Source organism: Eubalaena glacialis, chromosome 4 (assembly GCF_028564815.1).
Source record: "Eubalaena glacialis isolate mEubGla1 chromosome 4, mEubGla1.1.hap2.+ XY, whole genome shotgun sequence".
In the NCBI taxonomy this organism is placed as follows: domain Eukaryota; kingdom Metazoa; phylum Chordata; class Mammalia; order Artiodactyla; family Balaenidae; genus Eubalaena; species Eubalaena glacialis.
The window spans coordinates 48,715,205-48,727,329 of NC_083719.1; positions in this window are offsets into that span (position 1 = coordinate 48,715,205).

Below are 12,125 nucleotides of genomic sequence, written 5' to 3' on the forward strand. Positions count from 1 at the left end.
ATGGTGTGTTAGCTTCTGCTTTATAACAAAGTGAATCAGCTATACATATACCTATATCCCCATATCTCCTCCCTCTTGCGTCTCCCTCCCACCCTCCCTATCCCACCCCTCTAGGTGGTCACAGAGCACCAAGCTGATATCCCTGTGCTATGCAGCTGCTTCCCACTAAATATTTTACATTTGGTAGTGTATATATGTCCATGACACTCTCTCACTTCGTCCCAGCTTACCCTTCCCCCTCTCCATGTCCTCAAGTCCATTCTCTATGTCTGTGTCTTTATTCCTGTCCTGCCCCTAGGTTCTTCAGAACCTTTTTTTTTTTTTTTTTTTTAGATTCCATATGTATATGTTAGCATACGGTATTTGTTTTTCTCTTTCTGACTTACTTCAGTCTGTATGACAGACTCTAGGTCCATCCACCTCACTACAAATAACTCAATTTTGTTTCTGTTTATGGCTGAGTAATATTTCATTGTATATATGTGCCACATCTTCTTTATCCATTCATCTGTTGATGGACACTTAGGTTGCTTCCATGTCCTGGCTCTTGTAAATAGAGCTGCAGTGAACATTGTGGTACATGACTCTTCTTGAATTATGGTTTTCTCAGGGTATATGCCCAGTAGTGGGACTGCTGGGTCGTATGGTAATTCTATTTTTAGTTTTTTAAGGAACCTCCATACTGTTCTCCATAGTGGCTGTATCAATTTACATTCCCACCAGCAGTGCAAGAGGGTTCCCGTTTCTCCACACCCTCTCCAGCATTTACTGTTTGTAGACTTTTTGTTTGATGATGGCCATTCTGACTGGTGTGAGGTGATACCTCACTGTAGTTTTGATTTTCATGTCTCTACTGATTAGTGATGTTGAGCATCCTTTCATGTGTTTGTTGGCAATCTGTATATCTTCTTTGGAGAAATGTCTATTTAGGTCTTCTGCCCATTTTTGGATTGGGTTGTTTGTTTTTTTGATATTGAGCTGCATGAGCTGCTTGTAAATTGTGGAGATTAATCCTTTGTCAGTTGCTTCATTTGCAAATATATTCTCCCATTCTGAGGGTTGTCTTTTCATCTCGTTTATGTTTTCCTTTGCTGTGCAAAAGCTTTTAAGTTTCATTAGGTCCCATTTGTTTATTTTTGTTTTTATTTCCATTTCTCTAGGAGGTGGGTCAAAAAGGATCTTGCTGTGATTTATGTCATAGAGTGTTCTGCCTATGTTTTCCTCTAAGAGTTTTATAGTGTCTGGTCTTACATTTAGGTCTTTAATCCATTTTGAGTTTATTTTTGTGTATGGTGTTAGGGAGTGTTCTGATTTCATTCTTTTACATGTAGCTGTCCAGTTTTCCCAGCACCACTTATTGAAGAGGCTGTCTTTTCTCCATTGTATATTCTTGCCTCCTTTATCAAAGATAAGGTGACCATATGTGTGTGGGTTTATCTCTGGGCTTTCTATCGTGTTCCATTGATCTATATTTCTGTTTTTGTGCCATGCCAGTACCATACTGTCTTGATTACTGTAGCTTTGTAGTATAGTCTGAAGTCAGGGAGCCTGATTCCTCCAGCTCTGTTTTTCTTTCTCAAGATTGCTTTGGCTATACGGGGTCTTTTGTGTTTCCATACAAATTGTGAAATATTTTGTTCTAGTTCTGTGAAAAATGCCATTGGTAGTTTGATAGGGATTGCATTGAATCTGTAGATTGCCTTGGGTAGTATAGTCATTTTTACAATGTTGATTCTTCCAATCCAAGAAAATGGTATGTCTCTCCATTTGTTTGTATCATCTTTAATTTCTTTCATCAGTGTCTTACAGTTTTCTGCATACAGGTCTTTTGTCTCCTTAGGTAGGTTTATTCCTAGGTATTTTATTCTTTTTGTTGCAATGGTAAATGGGAGTGTTTCCTTAATTTCTCTTTCAGATTTTTCATCATTAGTGTATAGGAATGCAAGAAATTTCTGTGCATTAATTTTGTATCCTGCTACTTTACCAAATTCATTGATTAGCTCTAGTAGTTTTCTGGTAGTGTCTTTAGGATTCTCTACGTATAGTATCATGCCATCTGCAAACAGTGACAGCTTTACTTCTTCTTTTCCGATTTGGATTCCTTTTATTTCTTTTTCTTCTCTGATTGCTGTGGCTAACACTTCCAAAACTATGTTGAATAATAGTGGTGAGAGTGGACAACCTTGTCTTGTTCCTGATCATAGAGGAAATGGTTTCAGTTTTTCACCATTGAGAACGATGTTTGCTGTGGGTTTGTCATATATGGACTTTATTATGTTGAGGTAATTTCCCTCTATGCCTACTTTCTGGAGGGATTTTATAATAAATGGGTGTTGAATTTTGTTGAAAGCTTTTCCTTCATATATTGAGATGATTATATGGTTTTTCTCCTTCAATTTGTTAGTATGGTTTATCACATTGATTGATTTGCATATATTGAAGAATCCTTGCATTCCTGGGATAAACCCCACTTGATCATGGTGTATGATCCTTTTAATGTGCTGTTGGATTTTGTTTGCTAGTATTTTGTTGAGGATTTTTGCATCTATGTTCATCAGTGATATTGGTCTGTAGTTTTCTTTCTTTGTGACATCTGTACAAAGAGTTTTTAAACATGACCAAAAGTAAGATTTACAAAAGAAAAAAAATGATAGATGGACTTCACCAAAATTAAAAACTTTTGCTCTGTGAAAGACACTATCAGGGAAGAAAAAGACACTATTAAGAGAATAAAAATCAATACACACATTAGGAAAATATATTTACAAATTACATGTCTGAACAAGGACTTGTATCCAGAGTGTACGAAGATCTCTCCAAAGTCAATAGGAGGAAAACAAGCAACCCATTAAAAAGTGGGCAAAAGAATACTTCACCAAAGAGAACATAAGGATGGCAGATAAGCACATAAATAGATGCTCAGCATCGTTAGTCACTACAGAAATGCAAAGTAAAACCACAATCGTATACCACTAAAAATCTATTAGAATGCGTGAAATAAAAGAAAAATGTTCACAACACAAAGAGCCAGAGTAAATGAAAAACTCTAATACATTGCAGGTAGGAATGCAGAATGGAATGACCACTCTGGAGAACAGTTTGGTAGCTTCTTATAAAGTTAAACACACCCTTACTATACAACCCAGCAGTCCCACACCTGGGTATTTACCCTGGAGAAATGAAAACTTACGTTCTCACAAAAACCTCTACAGGAATGTCTGGAACAGCTCCTTTTATAATTGCCCGTATCTGGAAATAATACAAATGCCCTTCAATAGGTAAATGGATAAACAAACTGTGGTGCATCCATACAATGGCATACTTATTCAGCAATAAAAAGCAACAATTTTAATGAATCTCAAAGGCATCTGAAAGGCATGCTGAGTGAAAGAATCAAGCCTCAAAAGGTTATATACTATATAATTTAATTTATATAACAGTTTCAAAAGAACAAAGCTATAGTAATGGAGAACAGAGCTAAGGGATATCACCAGGGAGTTTTCTGGGCAATGGAATTGTTCTGTATCCGGATTGTGGTGGTGGTTATATGTAGCTATACAAGTGCTAAAATTCATAGACCTGCACATACCCACCTGCCCTGTCTCCCCTACGTCAATTTTACTGTATAATGATTAAAAAACAATGTAGGAACAAAACTAAAATCTTCCCCCACAGGATCTCTCCACGGCCATTCTCCTAGGGGGCCCAGGCCTCCCCATTCTCTCCTTGATGCCCTGGCCCCAGTCTCATGGCATTATTCTCTTCCCTCCAAGTCTCCACCATGGCCGGGCTGTAGCTCTTTGCCAGGCCTATCCCTGCCTGAAGCTGTGGCTTTGCACCGCACTCTTCTTGGTCAAGAGCAACCATCAAAATCCCCTGGGTTTTGATCAGATTCCCTCAACAAACCAACAAACAAAAAAAGCAAAATCCATCCTTGATTTCCACTTTTTTTCCACCTCTGTATCCAATTCATCTGCGAGAACTGCCAGTTCTTTCGTAATAGATCTGGGACCTAATCACTGCTGCCATTGCAGTGCAGACCATCACCATCCTAGGCAGCTGCCTCCCGTCCCATCTCCCTGCTTCCACTTCGTCCCTGCTATTGTCTGTTCTCAATACAGCAATCAGTAATCCTACTAAAATAAATATGTCATTTCTCTACTTAAAAGCCTCCAAAGTCTTTCCAGTGATTTAGAATAAAAGGACTACTCTGGCCTCCAAGGGCCTTTTGAACTGGCTCTTGCCTGCTTCCCCCACCTAGTCTCCTCCCATTCTTCCTCCCATAATGTAGACCAGCCATTCTGACATCCTTGCTCTTTCTAGAATATGTCAAGCTTATTCCCACTTCAGTGTTGTTTTCTCTGCCTGGAACTAGCTTCTCCCAGATATCTGCATGATTGCTGCCTCAGGTAGTTTAAGATTCAGCCCTAAAGTCACTTCCTCAGAGAGAATGTCTCTGACCGCTTGTTTTAAACAGCCTCCGTGCTCTTCCTGTCTCTCTCTAACCCCTTAACCTGATTTATTTTCTCTCGACATGTAGCCACCTTGTAAAAAAAAAAAAAAAAGTCAGCATATTACACATGCTGACTTCCCACTGCAACACAGAATCCAAACTGCTTACTGTGACCCGTAAGATGCTGTGTGGTCTGGCTCCTGCCTCTGTCTCTGACATCACAATCCTCTGCTACCCAGGGACAGTCTCGTCGTGCTGCCCCACCTCTGCTCACCCCTCTGCAGCTACCCTCACCTCCCTGTGTTTCTGGAACACGCAAAGCATGCTTCTACCTCAGGGTCTTTGCACATGCTTTACCATCTCTGTGGGATGCTATTCCTCTAAGTAGCTTCCCAGCATACTCCCTGCACAAGGGTCACGTAATCAGAAACCTTCTTTGACTCTTGAATCTAAAATAGCAAGCCCTTCATCATTTGGTAGCCCCCTTACCTGATTTATTTTTCATAGCATTTGCAACTGCCTGGTTTTTGTATGTACATATTTATTTGTTATGTGTTACCTGCCTCTGGTTACTAGGCTGCCAGCCTGGTAAGAGTAGGAACTTTGTTTTGTTCACTGTTGTCTCACTTGGCTCACGCCAATGCCAGTTTGAGGACGACTGGGGGCAGGGAAGCACAGGAGGATCAGGAGTTCCGGGGGGACCCAGGCAACTCCTCTCTTGTTCCTGATCTGTCTCCCATAGGTGTAAGCTCTATATGGGCAGCTGCCTGGCACACAGTGGGTGCCTGGGAGTAGTTGTAGAATGAATAAATGATAGAGGCCTTTGGATATTTTAAAAGGGTTTTACAGTTTCAAAGAGGAGTTTTCCAGGTTTTAAAACCCAAGTACAAAGTAATGGTATGGATTAGGGGTAGGAGGGTACCAAATTTGGAGGCTCTTTCTGACATCTTTACATTTACCCTGGATGGGTAAACACATTTTGATGGCCTTCTATTTTTCTTAGGATAATGATAGCACATTTTCATATGGCCTCCACCCCCTCCCTGACCCGCTCCCCCTTGTCCTGGGCCTCAGTCACGCACAGCTCTTGTCTCAATTCCTCCTATGCGTGTTCCCTCCCCAACTCCTTTGCCTGTGCTTCCTCCTCTGCCTGGACCATTCTCCCAGCTCCCTAGCCTTCCCCAGTTAACACTTCCTCACTCTCCCATCTTAGCTCAAGCCTCCCTTCCCCAACCTTCACACCAGGTGTGGCCCCAGGAGGATCACAGTTGTGATTTGACGTGTGTTTATATGATTACTTAGGGAAGGCTCCCATGAAGGGGGAACAGTGGCTGCCTTTGTCCCACCATTATCTCTCCTGGAACCCAGCACTGCCTGGCATGGAATAGACTTAATAAAGATCTGTTGAATGAAAACATTAATTAATTAATTAATGAAACAAAAGCTGCTAACTTTTCAGTACAGCCCCAATTTCAGGATAAGGCAGTGAAGGCAATTGTTAAAACAAAAGGCAAAGTAACACATTAAGCTTGTAACCCCTTGGTACTGTTAGAATATAAAAGATGCCATGATGTACAGGTCATGGGACGTGGGACAGGTGGATTTCTAGGAGCCAAGAAAGGACAGATGAGCTTCAGAACCGCTGAGACCTGCCACTCTGACCTGAGCAGGCTTCTTCATTGTTTGAAAGTATAACAGGACCAATCCTATAAATACAGCTGGTGCTCAGATTTTTTTTTTTTTTTTTTTTTTACATTGTGTGGAATTTTCTTTGTGCCTTTCTACTAAAACTCAAAGGAAAGGAATAAGAATAGAAGAGATCATTGAAATCAACTCAACATAAGGTGAACTTCAAGCAGTCAGCTGTGTCCCATTCTGAGTTGCCTGGCCTCATGTGTGTTTGGCAGGGAGAAATGGTTTCCAGAGGCCAAGGCACCACTCCTTGTCCGGGTGGTGTGGAGGTGAGTCGACCCTCAGGGGACGAGGGACACTGGTCTGGTCCCATTTAATGGGCCACTCCACCTGGAAACTCCCAGAGCTTATGCTCACGCTTTCTGTTAGTCCAAGCTTCAATCCTCTCCCTTACCTAACCTTTGCAGGAAAGGCTAAAGCAGTGTTTGCCATTCCTGTTGCTCATTGGAATCATATGGAGAGATTTAAAAATTCTGAAGCCTAAGCCCTGCCTGTGACTAATTAACTTAGACTATCTGGGGGTAAGACCAGGTGTCAGTATTTTTAAGAAGCTCTCCAGATAATTCTGGAGTGCATCTGGAGTTGACAACCACAGTAAGACATCAGCTCGATAGGCTGATTTCCTTTTCCTTCTTTCCCGTTGCTCATTCTGGTTCTCAGATGGGCTAAATGGTAATGGTGTGTGTGGTAGGCAGACTTCTGCAATGGCTGCCAGTGGTCCTGCCTCATGCCACTCCTGCCCTTGTGTAACTCCTGCCCTTTGAGGGTGGGCTGGACTTGAACTCAGATCAGCCTAACCATCCAGAAGGAAATGACCAACACAGGGCAGGGGAGGTGAAATGAAAAGCCCTGCGTAATCCACAAACTTAGGGTTTGTCTGGGTCACTCTGTGCTTATCAATGACCTTCACCACCTCAGGTCTCCCTCCGCACCCTCCCTGCCAACTCTAACCCCAACGCAGTGAGGATGGTTTAGGGAGTTATCAGCCCCTTGGTGCTCTAAGCATCCTTGATAGAACCTTTCTTCAAGGCTTCTGGTTCTGCCCTCCTCCTTCTTTTCATCTTCTCCTTACCTTGGCCACCTGGTGTGAACTGGAAGTTGGCATCATGGCCTCTTTCTCTTTCAGCTAGAGGAAATTCTCCTCTCAACGTAGAGACAGCCAAGACCATGTTGTGCATAGTGCAGCCATAAGAAGCTGCTTATCTAGATCATTATGACATTCATTACTATGGTGTGAACCCAAGCACCAGTGCCAAGGTCTGGTTGGATGCCCTGGCTCTGGTGGTGAGTTGCTCTGGCAGAGCCAGTGTGTGGTCTTCGAGAGCGGAGATCAAACCAAGGCTTCCTGACCATTGAGACTCCTGGCATTTCTTCAGGGAGATTTGGACTACCAGGCCAATCAGTTCCTCTCCCTTAAAATTTCCCCAAGCATCAGAAGAGTTGCTCTGGGGATTCTAGCCATGTCCCCAGCTCCCCCCACCCCCAGAGGTGCCAGCAGCAATTTTGTTGCTTTGGTTCTCCACTTAGATCATTGAAGCGATTTCAGATCCAACTGGGCAACACTCAGCATTTCATTTATGTCTTGGCAAGGTTACCATGTTATTACTTAACTGTGCTGCTACTACCCAATAAGTGGGAACTGATTGAAATAACCACAGGAGTTGCTGGATTCCCCTAATTTTAGCACAGAGTTAAAGCTCACTCCCACAGTTGGAAGTTAAAATAGGCTGCCAGCCCACAGAAATGCCCACCCACCACGCCTAATTGTCACACCACTGATGCTTGTCATGGAAGGAGACATGGAAGGCCGCAGAACATTCTTAGAAGCAAGGTTCTTCTCCTTGGCAGATGGCTGAGGTCATTTTGGCCGGGTTTAGTTTTCTTCAGACACTATGCCTGTGGAACTTTGCATGGCTGCTTTAGATACTCCTGTTTTCTTCCCTGGTTTGTTTAACAGGCGGTCCAAGTACAGAATACACATTAGCACAACGGAAGAGAACAGAAACTTCTGTTTGGGGGTGTCTCTTTAAATGACTCATTCCTGGAGTCCAGATGTGTGAAGGGCAATGACCCTGAGCCACTGAGGTAATTTGGAAAGCGGAAAAATTATATTTAATCCAGGCTGACTTGCTTTCTCTTAGTGTCATAGCAGTCAACCACAACCCAAATGCCACAACTTGAAGAAAAATTTGGAGTAAATGGCTTCTTGTGTAACTCCCCCGAACCCTATCCAATTCTTTTGGTTTTTTACTATTGAAAACTGTATTTTACCAGAATGTTGAAGGAATTTTATGAGAAGTTATTTCTTATAGTGTGCTCGCTGCTTAATATTTCTTGTCGCTGGTCAATTGTGTGTTCTCTTCCTCCTATTTTAAGTCATCGTCTGCCTCTGACATCTTAGCACAGCATCATTGATCCGACTGTCAAGGGAAAAATAAAGGAATAGAATAGGGGGATTTTTACAGAAAGAGAAAAAAAAACTTTATCCATGAAGTATTTCCTGAGAGGATGCTGGGCAGCTCCCAGAGTTCTGTCAAGTCTTCTTTGCCAGTGTTGGTCATTCATTTCTACCCTCTCCACTGCCAAGGCCACCATCTTCTCCTACCTTGTGGCCTCACAGCTGGACAGCACAGGAGTCTCCTGACATTCATTTTAGTTATCAGTGCCACATTAATCGTCTTTAAAGGTATATTTCCCCTGCCACTCTTCTGCCTAAAAATGTTCAGTGACTTCCTGTTGCCTGTAGGATCAAGTCCAAATCTCGTAGCCTTCCAGTGAACTAACTGGTTCCTAATGACATGCCACCCCCAGGTGCCATTACCTCTTCATGAAAACTCTTTCTAGTCAGACTCACCATTTCCTTAACACACGTGTTCAAACTTACCTTCTCACCTCTGTCAACCTGTACCCCACAAATGGCGCGTCTTTCCTCTTCCTGCCCATCTCGCTCAGTCCCATCCAATCAACCTGCATATCCAAAGCTCAGCTCACCTCTCTGCTCCTGCATGGGGTCTCTCCCAGTTGTTCCCAACATACAGTGATCTCCCCACTTTTAGATTTCCACAAGTACTTTTGGTACAATTATCATGCTGATGCTTTTTTTTTTTTTTAATTAGACTCCTTGAGTGTTCTAACCCTTTGCTATTTGCTAATTGATTATTTTTTTCAGAGTCAGTATTTTGAGCATCCAAAATGGGTAGGAGTCTATGGATCCAACAAAAGACAAGGGAGATACAAACAAAGGAATGGCCAATTTTGTCTACAGCATGATGCTTTCAATGTTAGCTGGCTGCTCTCTAAAATCTATCAGAATTCCCACTTTGGGATTGCTCTGTGACCAAGGTCTGCCACTGTGGTATTGGGACCACTTGCACATGGAATCACAGTTCTTGCCTTTCAGGAGACTATTCTGGTAAGAAAGAGACTTGGGCTAGTTCATTTTTTCTAAAGCTGCAAGGAAATCAAGTCCATGACCATACTTATTCACACATTTACTGAATCAGACCAAGCTCAGAACTAAAGAATGAAAATGAAAATTAATCAGGGACGCCCATGGATCTCACATATGGCAGTTTTTTTTTTTTCTTTTTTTAAAGTGAGGGAAGGGGGTGGGGGATGGACCCAGTGTTTCCTTTTCTATAAATTTATTTATTTGTTTTTATTTTTGGCTGAGCTGTGTCTTCATTGCGGTGCACGGGCTTCTCATTGCCTTGGCTTCTCTTGTTGCAGAGCATGGACTCTAGGTGCGTGGGCTTCAGTAGTTGTGGCTCATGGGCTCAGTAGTTGTGGCTTGCAGGCTCCAGAGCACAGGCTCAGTAGTTGGTGCGCACGGGTCCAGCTGCTCTGCGGCATGTGGGAACCTCCTGGACCAGGGCTCGAACCCATGTCCCCTGCACTGGCAGGCAGATTCCCAACCACTGCGCCACCAGGGAAGCCCCATATGGCAGTTTTGAATCATTTTTTTTTTCACTATCATAATTGTTTTTCTTATTCATTTTCTTTGGTTGAATACACAAGTGTAAAAAAAAATGGGGTCAGTAGTAGTGATGGAAATGAATAAACCCATGGAAACAGTGGAATATGTACAGAGATAAAATTAGGCAGGAAGGAAACAAAAGCAATTTCAGTATCTCTGTGCGAGGCACGCAGACCTTTCCTTGCCAAGACCCCTGGATCAGGTTGTCTGACTAGGTGGCAGGTGCTTCCTCAACTCACACAGAAAACAAGCTGTGGGCCTCTCATACTGTTGAGGCTAGTTACATCTGGCACATAAACACTGTTCCCTGCACCTCCTTTCTGTCCCTCTCAGAAGAGATAAAAATGACCAAGTAGTTGAGAAAAGAGTGAGAGAGAAGGCTTTGTGCATTTTTTTAATTCATGAGGATTTAAGACAAAAACCCTTTTGACATTATAAAGTAGGGTTATGTCCCCTTTATTGAATTTTTGTTGGAAAAAATCAAACCACAGTAGAAAACAAGCAATCATATAGAATAACATGCCCTCGAACATCATTCACCTTGGTAGAACATAACCACTTTAATGTACAGAAACCTTTTCTTTTCACGCTGGTTAACAAATAACATTAAGCATGACTCAAGTCAGACTTTAAAAACTTGTTCAACACCTTTCATTAAGAATTAAAAACTATGTAAGACTCTTGCTCCAGGAAACTGTGTTTGACATTTTAATAGTATTGCCTTAGCAAGAGCAGAGAACATCCAGAAGGTAAATCAAGAATGTGTCCAAAACAGAGTGCCTTCTTCTGAGCAATGGGGTGGTTTTAATGTGAGATGTCAGTGTAGTTTCTATATTTGACATAAAAATTCCCATAAAAACTAAACTATTGCTCAGTTTTTAAAATCAAGCAGAGTTATCCAAAGTGCTTTTTAGAAGAGACTATCAGGAAAAGACCAGAAAGTAGTCATTATGACTAATCAGCTGTAGGAGTTGGACTTACCAGTATTGGCAGTGAGGGACTTCAGGGCCCTGGGGACCTTTCAGACAACTCAGATTCCTTCAATTGTTGGAAATGGTGCTCTGGAAGGGATACAATGAGTTAATGTGCTGATTGAATATACTGCCAGCTGGTAGTTTACTCTAGTACAGGAAGGCTGCTTTCCTTACACACAATGCTTTGTTGTGTTGTGCTGAAGAGAAATAAACATATAAAAGCCTAAAAGAAAGCCTTCAGTTCTTTATGTCTGCCAAACTTGTCAGTACAGTGTACCTTGAGGATATATCCACCATGCTTCCCTTGCAGGATTGTTGTGAAAGAAGAAGATTGTACTATTAAAACCACTCCATACACTTTACAGTTTATAAAGAACTTGCATATACATTTTCTCAGTTGAACCTCACAACGTCAGTGGGAGGCACGGAAGGCAGATATTATTGTCTCTTGAGAGGGAGTGACCATGCTGCTGCAGCATAGGGGCGGCTTTGGCTTTAAGAAGCCTGAGTTTATTGTGTTGTATTTTCAAGTAATATTTTTTATTGTACAAAATGTTTATTGCAGCAGTGTTTATAACAAGGAAAATTGGAACCGACTTGAATGTTTGTTAGTAGAGGACTGATTAAACTATGGAAGTGGCATAGGTGGAATACTATGCAGCCATTAGGAATTTTGACTTAGAGGTATTAGAAGTAGATTCATTAGTGTTGAAGTATACTTACTGAGGAAGAAAATTATTCAGAATATATTTAAGCCAATAAACAATGCAAGATGATCCCTTTGTGATTAGAAAAATTGTTCGTGGTAAAATAGTGCTTATCTTTGGTGCTGAGAATATGGGTAATACTTGTTTTCTTTCTCATGCTCATCTGTCACTTCCAATTTTAATGTTAATCAACATTAACAGGGTACTAGTCAGCATTTACAACCAGATTAACTTATATCATAATAATTAATGGAATAGGTACAGCTCTACCTCTGGGCTTCATGGGTAAAATGGTCCCCATGCACATAGGTATATCAGCCAAG